At 36.2% G+C, this 19,661-nt stretch overlaps 1 protein-coding gene and 1 long non-coding RNA gene across 2 annotated transcripts in view; one reads left to right on the top strand and one right to left on the bottom strand.

The window, feature by feature from the left end:
• Positions 1-4,949, top strand: part of LOC118599561 — a 29,944-nt gene extending 24,995 nt beyond the window's left edge. The window contains exon 2 of the long non-coding RNA XR_004948965.1: positions 4,303-4,949. This is a non-coding gene — a long non-coding RNA (uncharacterized LOC118599561). The remainder of the gene's footprint in view (positions 1-4,302) is intronic.
• Positions 1-19,661, bottom strand: part of rtn4rl1b (reticulon 4 receptor-like 1b) — a 197,166-nt gene that overhangs the window by 29,519 nt on the left and 147,986 nt on the right. The gene's annotated exons all lie outside the window — the stretch shown is intronic.

Below are 19,661 nucleotides of genomic sequence, written 5' to 3' on the forward strand. Positions count from 1 at the left end.
CAAACACTCCAAAGTTTGTGAAAGTGATTTTATTTTCTCGGTTGAATCCAAAGTATAAATAAACAAGTGGACCTGATGCATGCACCGCCTGTTTAAAGCCGAGCGGATTTCATCTAAAAAAGCAGTAGCAACACTTGTCCAATTTACTGAGATCTTTCAATTTTAGAGGTGAATAAATAATTCCAAATATCAGTCAGATTAGGCTAAAAAATGGCTATTTAACTATATAGCTACTGGTCTTTTTTTAAAATAAGGATTTGAATTTGAAAGTTTTATGACCACACAATTTAGTTAATAACTATGAAAAAGGGTTTTCTGGACTGTTCTAGACAGTAGTGCTTAAACACTACTGAAAATGCTGTGCACTACTAAAATACTTGGAGGAAAATAATTTTTAAAACTAATTTTACAAACATTTTAAAAAATTAATCAACACATTTCTCTATTTTTGTAACGAGTTTGATAAATCTGTGATTTTTTTTTTCTTGTGTTGTCTACAATTAATGCTTAAAATAAACCAAAGCTTTGATTAATCAAAATGTAGTGAAGATATTTGCATATATTCATGGGCGGAGCTAAAACATTTATATAGGGGGGCGGGAGGGCGGTGTTAGAAAGGGTGACAAATGAGAGCCAATAAATGACTAGGGCGGGGCGATATGGAATTTTTTATATCACGATATAGTGTTTTCCATTTCAGGTGATACCAATACATATATCACAATATAAACCAAATAACTATATTTATCAAGTTTGAACACTCTGCGGCTCAAAAAAGAAGTGTGTAATCAGCTGCAGGATGACTGAAAAATTGTAGACAGCTGACCCCCTTGTCCCCCCCAGTAGTTCCGCCCCTGCATATATCATATAATATCATGTATTTACTATTTTTTTTTATTAGGCTTTTAAATTTATTTAACAAATGTTACTTTTCTCAAAATGTCTCTAAATAAAAAAGTTAAATAGCTTGATAGATTCAGAATTACTTTAATGTCCCTAACAGGAATTTGAAAAAAAGTAGTAAAATAGATTTAAAAGCTTTTAGTATGTAGGAAAGTCAAACTAAAATCAGCATTATCTGACAGTGAATACAGTAGGAGAAAACTAGATCAGGCAAGATTGTGTGACATAAAAGATGCAGAGAGCAATCATCAAAAGCCCTCAGGGTCGCAGCGTGGTTTGATACAAAGTTATGCAGAAAATCCGTCAGTACTTTGAGGCCTTGGACAGAATTTTGGCTTTTTTCTATGTGCTTCCCTGGTGGAAATGCCCACAATTCTTTATAGAGATTTTTCCTTGAAAATAGCATGAGTGGGTGATTAAGTAGGTGGGTTAGACTTACAGATGAGAGGACGTGTTGAGCATCGCCGAGAGTGATGGTGAGGCTGAATGAAAAGCATCTGCTCGCCTAAGATGTAATTAAAAGTAAACTAAACCATAAACATAATTGGAATTATTAGTCAATTATATTTAATTATATTAATATTAGAGCACGTAAAAAAAAAGTTAAAATATTGCATAAAAAGCTTTAAGCAAACATAAAATAAACTGACTGTGGTACAATTTTATCAGAATATAGATTCCTCAGCTGTGCGTTTAAATAGGCCTAATTTTTGTGTTAATCCCCGAATTTGATCTAAAAAATGCAAGAAAACAAGTGTTGAAAGTTTTTTTGCTTCAGTGCTTTCAAATTTATTACACTAAATGTGCCAACCACCTTTAAGAGAACATTTGTCCCAATTACAAAAACACAGACAAACAACCGATGAAATCAAAACAAAACAAGCACATAATAAACCTTCTAATTAATTATACAAATGTTCTTTCCAATCCGTCCAATCTGCTGCGTAACAACATCCCGCACGTCAGTTAATCTCGGAAGGGCACGTCTGAAGCTGCAGCAGGAGATGAAAGCTCAAACTGCTCTTGTCAGTTCATTTGAACCGTCAGGAGCAAACCACAGTGAGCAACACAGACAAGAGATCGATGTCAGAAAATTTAAAGCAAGTGGAGACAGCAAACTAACAGCAGGTGGATCTGAGGTAATGCAATGAAGTGCATAAAAGGCATAAAGATGCATGTCAGGGAAGCCATTTGAGTGTCTGTTTAAGTGTAATATAGTTGTACTGTTGGGTAATGACATCTGTCAGATTAGTAAGTTTGTGCTTTTAAAGTTCTAAAAACCGTTATTAACTCGATTACTGAAGGAAGTCCCCATGATTATTTAAAAAAATAGAAAATGAAAAGAACTGATCATTATTTTGGCTAAAATGTTAGAAGTTAAACACAAAGGCAGCGAAACTTAGAGAACAAACAAATTCTATTGAAGATTGGAGTTTGGATTAGAGTTTGGATAATATTTCAGCTAAATTCTAGCTTGTTTTGGCTAGTTTAGGCTTTTTTTGTTTTGTTTGTTTTATTTTTGTCCATTTTGGAGTTTAGCTAAAATTTTAGCTATGCTAGATGTTTTGGCTTCTTCAAGCAGCCAACACTAACCCTTCATTAAGCATAAAACAATGTATTGCAAATAGTTTTACAAAAGTAAAAACCTTGAAGAGAGCCAGAGTAAAGCAAAACGTAAAAAACAGAGAAATGTCTCATGAAAAAAAAAGTCAAACACGCAGTTAAATGAAATGTTGGTCTGCATCAGGATTTGTGCTAAAAAATCCACGATTTAAACGTCTGAGATTTGACAGCAAATTGCCATTGGAATAACTTAAAGAGTAACATTCATGTTAAATGTCATAATGGTACAAATTATTTTGAAATTGTGCTTACATTTATTGGCTTCTGTAAAAATTCACCTGTGTTTTCCTTGGATTATAAGCAGCAGCATTTTGCATGTTTGGACTCCATCACAGCAACAGATTCTCGTCTTTTTCAACTCTTCTATTCCGAGGTGACTTTTCTTTATGAGATGGCCGTCTGGTGGCGTGCGCTAATTTTGGCAGAAACATTATCTGTTGGTGCAATGACCTCAAATCTAACTTTAGTTTACAGTACAGAAAGGTTTATTGACGAAGGAGTCACTGTGAGGGCGGGAGAACTGTTAAAGCACTGTTCTGTTCTATCCTGTGTTGTGTTGTTAGCATGATGCATGTTTGTTAGCGTGATTCTTTCCCCTTTTGCAAACAATGACGCCACACATTATGCCAAAACACTTCAGTAAATGCAAAGCAGTTGTAACAAGTTTCCTTCCTTATACGATGTGTTCAAAAACATCGATGCACGTATGTTCTTTTTTCCATTTGCAGTGTAATTAATATTCAAAATGCTAATTGATTCTTGTAGAACTTGAGCTGTAATGATATTTTTGACCTTGGGAGAAGCTGCTGGCTCCTGAAATCAGAAAAAAAGTCTCAAAAGTTCCTCACAAAGAAGAAAAATATCACTTTGAAAAACAGCAAAGTTTAGTAGTACAGCATCTATTTTTCTCATCTTTATGCTGACAAATCATGCATTTTCTGATTAATATGTTATGTTTAGCTCTATATTATAAAATATTTGAGATATGTTTTTTTTCAACATATCTTTACAAGTTGCTAATTTTGTCATCTGAAAAAGAAAATCTGCAAAAACAACAAATAATTTTTCCTAATAGTAAAATACACATAATATTTTGGTTATTTTTAAGCATATGAAAACCAATCAAAAGGGGGGAAGGGTTATCTCACATTCCAGATTTTAAATAAAACTGTTCATCTCTTTTCAGAGAATAAAACTTTTTTTAACAGTAAATGACATACTTTTATGTATCCTACCTTGCTTTAAGGCCCAAAGTGCTTCAGAGTCGGTCACCTTTACCCATAAACACATACGTTCACACACCGATGGCGCCTGCAATGCCTTCCACTAGCGCCGACCTATAACCACCCGGAGAAACGTCCTGTTGTTTTCAGTGTCTTGCCCATTAGCAAATAAGGCGGGAACCAAACCCGACCAGAGGTTGACCGCTCTACCCCTAAAACACAATTTTATATAAAATGTCACACACCACTGGAAGCACCTGATCTAAGCACCTTCAAATAGTTTTGTTTGTTGTGTTTGCAGAGTGCGCCACAGGGTTTCATTTTGAGCCTCGTCTGTGAAACAAAAACCCAAATATTTTTATCTTCAATCACTTTAACATCTTTGGCAAAAAAAAAATACAATAATATGATATAAGAGAATAATATAAAAATATTATCCTGGTCTTTTCCTGTGTCTCCTAACATCAGGTTAACACGTTTGACATTCTATGAGTTTTGATCCAAAAGTTCCTGTGTTGGAATGAAAACCTCTTTGCTGTCTGTGTCTCTGCAGGGAGTGTGTACGTCTACAGCAGTTAATCTATGATGGAATTGGATCTACAAATATCAAAGAAGCTATCATTTTCAACATTTAATCCACCAATTCTGCTGTAATAATGTTAATTCTCCATTCCTTGAAATCTATCACAGCGCTCCGTTTCCTTTACCACCGCAGTGAATGGAATGAATTTTCCTGGAATAGATGTAATACGATCTTCCATTTTCTTCCTCTCCATTTTCTCCACTTAACACTGACAGTAACCAGTTCATTAATCACCTCTTTTTAGAAGTACGTATGGACGGCTGGAGACTAAATTTGTGTCTCATTTGTGCAGTTTGGGGTCTGTTTTTAAAGCAAATCTTTACAAGATTGATAGTACAAGTGGGGTAAAAAATGAAGTGAGGTAAAAAAAAAATAACAAAAAAAGAGGATTCACTCGACAATCCCAACGCGCTGCCGAGCGAGAAATCCAAGAACAAAGAAAGTCCAAACATAAATTTTGAAACGGAGCGTGGGAAAACCAAGTGAACATCACTGAGGATTTGGCAGAGAACAAAGAAAACCGATGAGTGCATAATTTATACAGAGGAAAGTAATCACTAACATGATTGAGGTGTAACTGTCAGTGACAGAAGCCAGCTGTGACATACAAGACAAAATAAAAAATCACTTCAAAACCTCTTAATAAATGACATTTTCCAGCTGTGGCCATGTCTCGTCACTGTTTCCTTCTTCTGCTTTACCTGCACAGTCACGACTGTCTGAAGACAAAGCTTCTTCAGGCAGAGCAGAGGTTTTCAAAGCGATCCCTGTTTTTATCTGCAGTATGATGAAACGGTAATGCAGCTTTGATGGAACAAAGTCCACAATCTTTTCAAATTGTGTGGAAAAAAAAAAAGATTATTTCTGAAAATTACAGACTTTGTCAGCTATTGAAACCCATTTGGGTACTCATTTGACTCCCGTAAATATTGTTTTTATGCTTAAACGATGATTGGAATACAGGTCATCACTAAAAAAACATGGAGCAATCCAATCAAAAGAAATATGAAAATTCCTGTAGTTTAAATTCAGGTTTCTTTTCTGTGTCTTAACTGCAGACATCCATCAATAATCTGTTTTCATTTTGCATGCCACAAAAGCTAAAGATACATAATAGTCATGTCTGCACTGTACTGTATGCAGTTTTTGATAAATTAGATTTTGGATCAAGGTCACATATTAAGTTACTTCATAAAACTCTAAATGTCAGAATCCTCACAAACCAATTTCAGGAGCATTTGATTTATAAAGCCAGCAGCAGCAGGCAGCGTTGCGTTCTTAGTCACTTGATATTGTGTTGTGTTGGAGCCTCTTATTGACGCACTCTGGACTAACTGGAGCAGACAGGCCTATAACATATGATATTTTTCAGAAAAAGGTTTAAGAAAAATAAACTTGACATTTTTTTTTTTAAAAAGTACCACTCCGGTCAACTTTTGAGCTATTTCAAAAGGGATCTTTTTTAATTATGATTATGCCGATTTTGGCAAAAATCATATAAACAGTCATTTTTTTAGGACATAGTTTCTGCAGCGTGGCAGAAGTTCATTAGAAATGTACCTGAGTTGTTAGTGCAGAGTAAGCCTACCCTCATTTCCCATCATCTCTTTGTTTACACTCTCTCCTGCTAGCTTACAGCGTTATGCAGGTTCTACATCAAGTTTCTTCAAATGGCATTTTTTCACAACTTAACAAATACTCAGAAATGCAATTTTGAGCATAATTTTCTGTATTTATGTCCTTCATCATGGGAAAAATTCTACAAGAACCTGTTAAAAACAAGCAATCCTTTTTTATTTTATTAATCTTTTATTAATTAACACTTAAACAGAGCACTTTTGTAAAGTAGCTTAAACTATCAAGTAAAAGCAGTGCAACTAAATAGGAAAAAAAACAATTATCTCTGTATATAGGTGTTAATTAGTCATGTGAGAAAGTTTAGTGATATTAGCTATATTATTTTCAGAGCTATTGAACATTTTTACCAAATGTGATTAATATCTTCACTTCAAGGGGTTAAATCTCAGAGCTAGCACTTAGCAGAGTTAGCAGCTGCTGCGTAGCCGTTTGCCTGTCGGTAGGACGGAGAACTAAACGTTAAAAAGAAACAAAAAACTTTTTTCTGTTGAAATGTCTTTGTAAATCACTGTAAAGGCAAAAAAGTAGAGACACTTGTCAGTTTTAAATGTTTATTAAAAGAGTTATTGATCCCAAGAAGTCTGAACATCTAGCTAGCTTGACTGGACTGTTTTTGTTAGCCTCCTGCTTGAACTGCTGCTGTATTCTCCTGCGCTTTACGGCAAAAACATGTCGTGCGCCGTTCATGACATGCAGACTTCTAGCAGAGCATTTATGTGTAACAATAAGTTTAATCTGATATTGATTGAGTCATCAGACATGTGATTGGGCCCAATTTTTGATGACGTGATTGGATCTGGAAATCCCTATTAAAAACTTAAAAAAACTCACTTTTCATTCAAGTGGATCTTTTATTATTCATTTTAATAGAGAAGAATGGTTTCTGTTTATCTTGAGTTGCAGAACTAATAGGAACAGGAGTAACCTGATACCCATTTAAGAGATAAAAAACACTATAGACCAACTAAATATGGACATTCTTATGTTGGGATGTGTTAGGGCTCTGATTCTTCCTTTCTTACAAAACACATCATCCTAATGAAACCGCCTGACAAACCGCAGTCTAATTAGAGAGCTTTTCTTTGCTATATACCTCTAAACCCTCCTATTCTAACAATATAAATGTTGTATTTCAAAATCAAAGCACAGCGAGAAAGAGAGAGAGAGAGAAAAAAAGGAAGAAACTTCCTAGAAGTTACTTATGCCAACTATTTCTTTGAGTATTTCTGTTTCAAGGATTTTTCAGAACCTCTATTGCCCTAACTTTGGAGTTATCTGCATCACATACATCTGAAGTCTTGTAACCTATTTTCTGGAGCACAAAGAAAAAGTTTTTTTCTGATCCTGCATGAAATGTGTAACATTAAAAATAGTACTACATCTGTTAAACTGTAGGTGATAAACTGAAGGATTTTCATACACAAGATGATTAAAAATGTTAAAGGACATTTAATTGAATTTCTAACTTATCACACTGCATATTAACAACACTTTTAATGTAATACTATACTTTTACGCAACTACTATCAGACATGGATAGACGGTTGGAAACATTTGGAATAAAATAGAAAACTTGCCTTTCAACATGTGAGCACATGTAAAGATTTGCATGATATATGAAGAAAAGGAAAATAAAGAAGACACGGAAAGTTGGCAGAATAATTTTGTTGATGGTGACTGCTGCATAGAGCCACTGTGGGAATGAGCAAGTGAGCAGCAAATGGCATTACTTTCATTGCATTTCCCACCCCGGCATTATTATCCCCGGGCTGCTCCTCCACTAATGACAGCCAACGTGTATGAAAGTGTAAATCAGCAGATATAATGCACTGCGTCCTGTACTTGGAGAAAAGAGAAAATAAGCCTTCTTTTTTTCTTTCCTTCGCCAAGAGACTAATGACAGCAGGACAGCTTGAGAAATAGTGATGATGAAAAACTCGTTGAGCAAACGCTTTTCAGTCAAGAAGAATTATTTCCTGTTAACTGCATATGATTTTTTTTTTCATATCTGTTCTTCCTCTTTTTCTCTGCCTCTGTGTTTCTGACACGTGCCGGGGCACTCTGGGAATTCACTCAGAGGATTGCTCCAGTTAGAAATGACAAAACAGAAATTGGAAGAGCACTTCTCTTGCAAAAATAACTGAGTTGGGACTGCAGTCTGGAGTGAGAAGAATTCGACTGATGTGTCAAACGACGGAGAGACTGAAGCCTTTATGGCTTTTAGGGGCCATTTTAGTTTTACAGTCAAGTGGCTCCACAGACCCTGGCAATCATGTGCATGGAACTGATGAGCATATTCATGTTAGACACATGCGGCAAAGGCAAAGGGCTCCTATTTTCAGTCTGATTTATAGCCAAATTAAACCTTTTATGGGAAATGTTGCCAGATTGGAACAAAAATATAATTTTTTATGCATAAAAACAGCACCCAGACAACTGATTTACAGTCATTTCATTTTGAGTTTATTTACAAAAAGTTCTCCGAACACAATCAACTATTTTATCTATGATTTCACTGTAAAACGCAGCAGTCGTCTATCCTATTATTCTGATGGGCCTCCATTATTTACTCTCTATAAAGTGCTTTAGATGAGCTTTTCTGGATGCCAGTGAGCGACTCCAGGTATGCAAAACCTACAAAACACAATTAGCAATCTGTTTTTGCACATAGTGCATTAACAAACTGATGCTTTTGTTTTATAATTATATATTTAAAAAAGGGTTTGAGTACAATAAATGGACAAGAGTGAGTGATCAGTAACAATGGGTCTTATTTTAAACTAGTAATTTGGAGTAGCACTTAACATTTTCTATGACCACTAGAATGTGTTTTCTTTTGTTGATGTGTTTTTTTGTTATTAAAATGATGTGACAAACGCTCTATATAATTGATTAAAAATATCCAACATTTGTGTCACAGGTAAGTAAATTTCTAACATTCTGTAACATCCCTGAGGAACTGCTTTTACCTTTTTACCTTTTTTATTTTTTATTTTTTTAAACAACGTCCCCAAACAAGTCTTATTAAACACTTGAGACAAACTAAAGATAATTCCTGTTTTCTCCCTTTTTCTTGTTTTTTTATGCTATCATATGTGACTTTTATAGTATTAGAAGTAAGATTGATTGCATTGGAAAAAAGGTTTTGGGTTTTAAAAAAAAGTTTCTTATTTGGGTCCAAATATCCCAAAAGATTGAAACACAAAATCAGAAAATGTCATAAAACTTAAGCTCAATGTTTCCCTGTACTGACAGACACTTCACACTCGTCCTTTATATTGGAAAAATTCCTATAGAAAGACTTGAAAATCCCTTTAGTTTGTTTATATCTTATTAAATAAAAGCAGTTGAGACTCTCTATTGAGTGCTTTTGTGTTTATATCAAAACACACAAAACACTTTTATTAAAAAATATTAATAAAACCAGCAATTTAAGTTTTTCATTCCAAGTCTTTGTGTGATGTTTTTTGACCAAATCTTTATTATTTTTCAAACACTTATCTATAGATCTGGCTTATCTCTAATATTTTATATCCTCTATTATTGTTTATCATACAGGGTCTTGTAAAGCCGGAAAGTTCCACAAACTTTTCCAATTTTACTAAAACTCTTAACGCTCAATTGAAAAGAGTTGTCATTCCCAACCTGTCATGTTTACCAGCTGCTTCCTGCTACCTTTCACTGTGGCTTCATCCATGTGTTTTCCAGCTGTAACTGTCTAACCATCTGTTCTTCCTTCTGACAATGACAAGAGCAGAAATCCCTCGACTATAACGTCTACATAAACATAACATTAAAAAGAAGCAAAAAAGGCTGTGGAAGTAAATGTAAAAGATGTTCATTATGTTAAAGACTACAAGTCTACAGACTGAAGTGATCAGCTGCAGCTGCTGGGACTTGAGAGCTGGAGATATTAGATTTAACAAACCAAACTAAGCTTTAGAAATTACAGCTTTAGCAAACCAAACTCAACTCAAAGTTACTACAATTGTGATGAAATAGATTTGGGGGGACATTAATTTATTCCTACTAAAAGCCAACATATAATATAATATAATATAATATAATATAGTATATAATATCCCATCAGCAAACCCCAAAAAACAAATTAGCAATATTTTATTTTTTAATAGTTAAATTAGTCATGATTGATCAGAAACAACACATTTGCAGTATGTCTAGAACTTTGATGAGTTCTTTCACCTTTTTAAGAAACAGCTGACGACGCCACTTTTTAAAAGAGCTTTTAGTTAATTTGTACTGTATTATGCTTTATCGATTGTTTTAATCTCTTTTATTTTCTCTCATTGTAAAGCACTTTGTGATTTTATCAGTGAAAGGAGCTCTATAAATAAAATGTACTTAATTACTTAAAAGTATTTACATGATTTCAAATATATGGCATTTTGGGTCCCTGGATAAAGTCTCACATGTCCCAGGAATGGGTGTACCAAAGACCAGGTCCCCAGTATCATTTTTTTTTATTTTTTTTAGGAATTTTTTGTTGTCAAATTTCAATTTTTTGGGTCATTTTCAAGAATGTTTTTAGGATCTTCCTATGCTTATATTTTCCATTTTCTTACATAAATCACAGCTAAAAATAAAATAAAAAAAGTTCCTCTAATTTATCTTGTGTTGTCATATTTTGATCTATTTTTCATGACAAATACTTTTTATTGGATATATTATATTGGGTAAAAATTACCCAGCAAAAGAGATGGTGTAACTTTTATAGTGAAACAAATTCTGTTTAATAGGTTCACCACAGAATACACAAAAAAGTGACCACGATGTATTTTCTAAATTTTCTAAATATATTTTGCAACAAATTGATGGATTTGGTATTTTTACTTTTTTTCCACAAAGAAAAACTATTAATACAACCTAAAAAAAATATCTTAATTAAAAAGAAAGTAAAGCAGTGCTCATGAAAAGCGACAGCACACATTAGCTGCAAGTCGAACTCAATACACATACATAAACCTCAATTACAGTTACAATGCGTCATGTCACTGCAACTAAAGTGTAAACAGCTGGTCTGTTTTTAATTCCTCCCAGCAGAATTCTCTAAGAGCAGCTATTCACATTTATTTATCTGTGCTGACATGGGGATCACCCGCATCAGTGCTGCAACCCACTGCACAGATGATGTAACATGAAGACGCAACACGGTCTCAGTAAACAAGTTCTGTTCTGTCTTGTAAATAGCTGCAGGACAAAACAGGCTGGTTTTATGGACCTTGGTTCATAAAGAAAAAAAAATGTTAATGTTAATGATGTAACAGTTCTTTTCAGTTGTTTTTCACCTGACAGCACTTAAAAAATACATCTGTTAAATGTTTATTTCATTTGAGTCTCAATCCAATTGTCAAATAGTAAAAAAAAACATATGGTGTTAAAAGAAAGAACATCATTAAAAAAGTAATAACCGTCTTTTCATTAAATTTTAAGTGATATAATGATGAAACTGTAAAAGCATTCAAACCCATTCTGAGATTATTTTTCTGAAGATATCTTAAAAAAAACTTAAAAAGACAAAACAAAGATGTGTTTGTTAAAAGTGTTTTATAACAGCGTATCACTGGTTTTTCAGTCCGTAGTAGTAAATGATCTTAACATTTCAAATTTAAGGAATTTCATAATGTTAAGCCAAGGATGCCATATTGTCCCAAATGCAAACTGAGTAGTTTAAAAAAAGAGAAAAATGCAAAGCTGAAGCAAAACATAGCAAAAGTGGGGCTCATATTTGATCAGCTGAGAGAGTTGTGCTGCTTGAAAATGGAACTGCACAACAGGAGAAGTGTGAGTAATTGACTCTCTGAGGAACAATGTTTTGCTTTATTTCTTTTTAGTATTTTATTTTGATAAAAATGAGTGTTAATTCTTAATTTGTAGTGTTTTTCTCCAGTTTTGTTTGCTCTGAAATATTTTTCACACTATAAGGCACATTTAAAGTCTCAATTTATTTCACAAAATGACAGTGTGCCTTATAATCCAGAGTGCCTCATATATGGAAATTAATCCTGGTTGTGCTTTCTGATGTTAAAGCGATTTTGAGAGGTAAACGGCACTGTCAAAATGTTTGGTTGGGTGTTTTCGTGTGAATGCTAACGCGGCTAACGTGTTGTTTAACTGACAAAGGTTGGGAGTTAGCATAGTCAGAGTAATGTTTGTTTTAGCTGTATCTGTCTGTTGTTTTTTTACATGTTGCAAACACGGTTGGGAGTTAAAACGCGGGTAACACTTCTAACATGCTAACATGTTGCTTATCACAAACAAGTCCCAAGCTACGTCCGAATTCCTTCACTTCTCACTCTATAGTGCGTTCGCCATTTTCTATTGCTGTCCAAATCTACAATTCCAATATCGAGTACACTAGAAATTTCCCAGAAGTCTCTGCGAAAAACTTGCGTGCATCGATGCTCACTAGTATAGCGAATAAATAATTCCTGTCGAAAGTTAAAATGGTAAAACTGGACTTAAATAAAATTTGTAGTGATGCGTAGATACAAGAGTTTTTAAAGTCCAAAATACAGGTTTGGGTGCGTTTGAATCGACTTTTTATTAAAAGGGCTGGTTCCCGAGGATAGTTTGGGTGTGCTTTATATTTGACATAATTTCGAAAATGGACAATTCATTGACGGTGTACCTTATAATCCTAAACAAAAATACAGGAATCATTTTACTGTAATTTTAGTTTATTTTTAATCTTTTTTTGTTGTGTTTTGTTCTCTAAATGCATAGCTCCCATGGGTCACAATAATGTTTGTTCTGGAACATCATTTCTGGAAATTATTTCATCGAATGATCTCCAAAGCAAATTTTATTCAGACAAATATAACACTTTTTTTCACCACCTATTCCATGTTAACTAGTTTATCCTTCAGTAGTGTCACAAAAGTACAGATACGTCTCATTTATATACCATGAGAGACAAACTGCAATGCACCAACTCTAAATCCTACTGTGACTGTGGGAGAAAAAGACCTAATGTTAATCCATTTAGACGTATTCTCAGTACCTGTGAAAACGGTAAACCATGTAAAATATAAGCCGCATCTGCCTAATCCCAATTTGATGACTCAAGGTAAAGGGTAAGCTTGTGTCTTACTGTTGAGTCAGCCATCCCTGCTATCTAAGCCCGACCTGCTCATGGAGGAACACGTGAAACATGCAAGCCTACCAGCACAATCACCGCATGACACGCTCTCCTCCACTCGACGTTAAGAAGGATTAGAGTAGCTCATGCCAGTTTCATGGCATCCTCATGGAACTTAAATTTACTTCATTTGAATGGCGCTCCTTTTGCGTTCTGTATGATCACATTTGTCCCGTCGCACATGAATATTTAATAATGGCCCACAGAGTTAAAAAAAAAAAAAAAATCTCCAAGGCATTTAGATAACATGAAGTTACTGGCATTGCTACAGTTAAAAGAAACTAATCTTATTTGATCCCTGCTTTGGCAACGTACAGTTCCATTTCAGCTCATGAGGTTTGGCTCCCTTTTTCGTGCTAGAATCCTGCACAATCATTACCGATAATTACATGTTTCTCCTCCTGTGCTTCTGTTTACGTGTGTTGTATTTAATTTCAGATTGCGCCATTAAACTATTCCAAACTCTCACTTATCTACGAGAGCAGGCGTAATTAGAGCGATTGTCAACGTCGGATGAAAGCAGGGAATCGGGGGAGGCATTGATGAGGTGAATAAGAGGCTATTTTTTTTTTTTTTTTGTGCGTTTTTGTATCTGTTGACAGAAGAAGAGGGTTTGGAGGCTGAATGACAATGACAACTCAAGAGGAAAAGGAAACAAATACCTGCCTGTCTGTCTGTCAGATCAGAAGTCTGTCTCTCTCTAAATATGGACACACACCTGTCTCCAAAGTCTGAAGGATGTTGTTTTTAGCAAACTCCAATTACTTTCCCTTAATGAGCTCCTGTAGTGCTAGATGTACTCTCCCTGCATCATTACTGGGGGGACAGCAGTTGTAGTGCTGGGACTGACTGGCAGCTTACACGGACCTGTTCTCCTTGACTGACTGCAGGCTGCACTTCCTGACAGCTGAGAGTTGGCCTCCTGGAGCACAACACATACTCACAAGCAGAGAGCGGTACACAAGCACACGGATGCACAGGCATGTGTGGCCCCACAAAGCTGGTGTTATGCATGACGCAGGATTTCAGAATCCCACTCATGTACGTGCAATGTTATATATCCTAATTAAAGACTCACTCCAATACAAATTGTGTTTTTCTCGAGATGGAGGACATGCTGTGTTTATTTTATTCAAATCGTTGTGAATCAGGATCCTACAAATTCTTATTCCCAACTCGTCATAAACGTAAGGACCCCCTACGAGTCACTTTTTTGACGTTTTGAGTGTCCCCTAACTTGTCGTTTTCTGATGTGCTGACTGTTCCCATTAAATTGGGGGTCCCAAATCGCCGGGCCGCAAACCGCTACCAGTCCGAGGGCTGCCTGGTACTTGTCCACAGATGCTAGTCATGGGTCCCAAATCTCCGGGCCGCGAACTGGTACCACCCCAAGAGGCCGCTTGGTACTGGGCCACAGACGGGGAAAAAATTCATATGATAATCAGGGGTCCCCAACCATCATAACGTGGACTGGTTCTGGTCCAGTATAGGGACCACAGACTGGATACAGACGGGAAAAAATACATACAATAATCAGGGGTCCCCAACCCTCGGGACGTGTACTAGTACTGGTCCAATATTGGGACCACAGACCAGATACAGACTGGAAAAAATGCATACAATAATCAGGGGTCTCCAACCCTCATGGCGTGGGCCGGTTCTGGTCCAGTATAGGGAGCACAGACTGAAAACAGACAGGAACAAATGCCTACAATAATCAGGGTTCTCTAACCCTGGTTCTGTGACCATTATCCCATCTTGTACCACGTCCAGCAGGTTGGGGACCCCTGATTTATTGGTAATAGCCAGCACGTCAAAAAATGATGAGTTGGGGACTTCAAAAACAACAAAAAGTGACATGGAAGGGGTGCTTATCATACTTTTATATTTGACAAGTTAGGAATGAGAATGTGTAGCAGGAACAGATAAAAAACTGACGTAAAAGCCTCTATGGCAGGGGTGTTCAAAGTCAGTCCTCGAGGGCTTGCCTGCTGGTTTTCCAGGAACCCTGTCTTATCTGCTGCTGATTACCTGGATCAGGTGTGTTTAACCAATAAAGAGCTGCCATGGCAACTTGGTTGGAGAACATGTAGGAGACCGGTCCTCGAGGACTGACTTTACACAACCCTGCTCTATGTCAATCGGGGTCTCAAATTTCAAAGCTGGGAATGATATAAACCATAAACCTAAGCTAACTGTACAATCTGAGACTCAATGTTTTTTTCCCTGCACCACACTATCAAAAGGAAATATTAAAGATGTTTTGATGCATCAGTGTCAAAGCATTTTTTTTCCCTCTTCTGCAAAACCCGCCAAGTCATATGTGATATCTCTGGAAATACAAAAATCGCCACGAGGATTGTACAACATTAAAGTCCTGCTGGTCGTAGCATATGTTCCTCAAACTTAATCAAATATCCTCACAAAAACTCTCACTCGTTTTAATCTGCGCTCTCAGCTCTTCATTAAAAAGTAATGCATCATGAACAGAAGTGGGGTTTCCAAGCTTCCATGGCTTCAGGCAACGGTTTGCTGACCGGCCAAAGTGACCTCAGACTTATTTGAATGTAATGGATAAAATCAACTGACAGTTCCTCAATCTCTTCCAGTTCTTCTTCATTTGCTGTGTTTGGTTTTTTAATCAGAGCGTGTGACATTAGACCTCTACCAATGACAATGATGTTGATTTAGTATTTTTCTGATGATTTAGTTTGCACATTTCATGAAAGAAGTTGCATTTTTAATTCAATCTTATCAAGTCGTATTTGATTTCTACTTTTTCTAAGGAAAATTTTGGTTGCATTGAGACAGAAAGTGGATCTAATTAAGTGGATCTGTCCAATTATTGACATTTTTTAAAAGCTGCAAGTTTTCCTAAACTGCAGACCCAGACTGAGCCTGGCAGCACCAAAAGGAGATGAAGGATGAAGTTTGCTTTTGTATCTGGGGTGATTTTGAGTTTGGTGTCATGCCTAAGGGCACAATGTCAGCCTAGCCCAGTATTTGAACCCTTTAAAGAATGAAAAGACAGCCACTCAACTAGTGAAGCACATCCACCCCGAGCACTAATTTCAAATCTCATATTGTGAAGGCCTCACACTCATGCAGTCTCACTTCTGGTCGCCTCTAAATGTGTATTTTAGGATTTAATTGAACACAACAAGTTCAGGACGCTTCAAACTCTAAAGCTTCTAGAACATTTTTCACTTACAAGACCTCCCGAGGCTTGTAGCTGTCCCTCAGTGAGATGCTTAAGCCGAGACACAAAAAATTAAAAGAGCACCTCCATGAAGCAAGAGCAGCAAATTGTTTAAGAAATGATCAAGCATTTTAGCCAGATTTTAAAACACGTCGAACACCAACTTCCATTTCTGTCAATCAGTTTTTTTGGCAAATTAACCAAGTGAAGATCTCTTGAAAACTAATTCATTTTCTGTAAAAGAAGCAATTTATTCCGTTTCTTCAAGTTTTTTTTAATTTACATGAAGTTAAAGTCAATAAATTATAGCTGTGATAAAAGAATATAAATCCAGTCTAAGTGTTTTTTGTTCACCTTAAACTAATTTTTCTTTCAAATTTGTGCAAACTCCTGCGCTTTCAGGAAACAGGGAAATGTCTTTATTTTAAGATTTTTGTTGTTGTTGTTGAATTTCCACTTTCATTGTGAGCCTCTGCAGGTCTCGGTTGTTGGCTATCTGCCGATGTGACTAATAAATAGTCCTGCTGTGCTCAGTAGATTTGTGCTCTGCCAGCTCCATCACACGGAATGAGCTGACTGCAGTGACCTTGATATCCAGGAGTGGGTAAAAAATGAAGACTGACAGAAATGTAAGAAAGTGTTTGGGAATATTAAGTGCCATTCTCGCTGACATTGAACTGAAATTCAGTAGATTAGATGGTGTAGATGCTGAGATTTGAACACCACCCACTGCAGCTGTAGAATGCCTGTCTATGACTCAAAATCAGCTCATAAATTACAAAAAGCTAAATGAATTTCAGCCTGTGAAAGTAGCTGATTATCTCTTTTGGCTCCATAAGTGAAATAACTGGCAAACTTTGATTCATTCTAAAAGAAAATGAGTTTTCAATTGATCCTCCTGGTAAAATAAAGGCTAAATAAAATACAATCTGGCAAAAAATGGCAGTTATGAGTATTTCTTTATTCAAGTGATTGTGAAGCAGAACCAGAGTAAATAATACAGTTCAAAAAGCGCTTATTTGTGACAGTGAAAATATACTGAATGTCCCACAAGCTCCCTTCTCAAAACTCTCATCAATGGGGAGGGAAAAGGGGGGCGGGGTTGCTCTAACAGTCCCGCCAATAACTTAGTGGCAATTTTTGAATGAGCTGCTGCCTCTGCAGAAACTAAGTTCCAAAAAACAATGTAGGCTTTTTATTTTAAAGAAATTATTAACTAATCATAGTCAAAAGACCACTGGAAATGCTTTAAAATAATTAAAAGATGATTAGAGTGGTATTTTAAAGTGACATGCAAATCAAAACTTGAAATAAACATAAATTGGCATAAGAGAGCGGATGTTGAGCTAAAAATGTCAATAAACTGCTGAAAAAGAAAAAAGTCACCCTTTTGTCTTGCTTTTGGTTTTTGAAATTGGAAACATGTTTTATGTAAATCACTTTGAGTCACATTAGTTGGAAAAGAGCCGATAAAGTTTACTTTGATTTGGTAATCAACCGCCCAGCCCGGTAAACTGTCTAGGCCAGACGGTGTCAAACTCCAGGCCTCAAGGTCCAGAAATCCTGTCTCATCTGCTGCTGATTACCTGGATCAGGTGTGTTGAGCCAATAAGGAGCTTCAATGGCAGCTTGGTTGGAAAACATGTTGGACAGGTCAAGGCCTGGATTCTGACACTCCTGGTCTGGAGTGAACCCTGCCTTCACTCAGTACCTGGATGGGCTCCAGAATCCCATGTGAGCCTGATTGGCAACCAGCAGGTACAGAAAATAAAAAATCATTCAAGGGACGTCAGAAAAGAAACCAATTGCGGTATGTACCTCACACATACAGCACAAATGGTCCCAGTTTGACTCCTGCATGTCTGTTAAGTTTCATGTTTAGCTTTCTCTGTCCTTGCCAAGGTTTTGTTAGAGTGTGATAGTTAACCTTATAGCTTGAAAACATGCATATTGAGTTATTTGTTTGCAAAAGTGCTTTTAAGTTTTTAATCCTGACAAAAGCAGTAAACCATTGATGGGACAATAGCATGTTCGCCTTGCCTTTCCATGTGTTAAAGTGTCACTGAACCCCATGTTGCTCCTGATGGTTACTGGTAGGCGCCATTTTTGGAAACAGAGTGTGTGAGTGCGTGTGTGCATCGGCTAATAGAACTGTGACTGTAAGGACTTTGGGTCTAAGAAAAGCACTGTATTAATGTACACAATTTACCATTTAACAACAGTATCGCCCACGAAGTAAAACAGACTTCAAACAAGCTTCCTGAAAAGTATTTACCTCCCATCCATTTGTCAGTGTTCAAGATTTCCACTACAGAAAGCCTAGATTGCTTCCAGATAGCACTGTTCCAGATAGCACTGTTCTGACGGCTCAGTCCTCACTAGCTGCACCACATTGATAAGATTTCAAGTATGTAAAAAGAAAAAGACTGAGACCGTTATAAAAATTCAACAATGTTGAAAACTCATAGATAAAAATAAACTATTTTCAGTTATCTTTTGACGTCTTGTTTTCCAAAATACATAATGTATTTGAATTTCCTGTTTAGGATCAAATTTGCTGCAGCCCTTCTTGTTCATTAAGGAAACAAAAACAAACTCATATTTATCAAGCTTGCACACAAATTGAAGTTTAGATTGAGCACAAACACAGTATTTTTTTTTTTTGTTTTAGGGCAAACTGAATTATAAGGTGGGATGTCAATGAAGGGTGCATTTTCAAAATTATATGATTTATATGGCGCACCCAAACTATAAGGCACATTTAGCAGGACAAAAGAGTCAAAGATAAGTCTGTATACCAGTCAGACTTCATTTAAGACGTTCACACTAAATCTAGAACTTGTTTATAATGCACTACGTAAGCCACGTTAGAAGCGTTAGCCATGTCAGAAGCGTTAGCCGTGTTAGAAGCGTTAGCCATGTCAGAAGCGTTAGCCGTGTTAGAAGCGTTAGCCACGTTAGTCATGTTACAAGCGTTAGCCATGTTAGAAGCATTTGCAGTGTTAGAAACATTAGCCATGTTAAAAAGGGTTATTCGTTTTAGAAGCGTTAGCCACATTAGCAACATTAGCAGTGGTAGAATATTCACAATACCTGTAACTTCCAAAGGTGATTGCAAAAAAACAGACTAACACCTACTAAAACAATGGCTACTGTGTCAATGCTAACTCCCAACCTTGTTCACAACACATGAAAAAAGAAAAAAAAAGACTAATTCCGCTAAAATGAACATTACTGTGTCTTTGCTAACTCCCAAACTTGTTAGTTCATCTTCTTGTCCGCTTTATCACTGATACAAACGCTACTGTGACTATACTAACTCCCAACCTTGAG

This window comes from Oryzias melastigma, linkage group LG13, assembly GCF_002922805.2.
Source record: "Oryzias melastigma strain HK-1 linkage group LG13, ASM292280v2, whole genome shotgun sequence".
In the NCBI taxonomy this organism is placed as follows: Eukaryota; Metazoa; Chordata; class Actinopteri; order Beloniformes; family Adrianichthyidae; genus Oryzias; species Oryzias melastigma.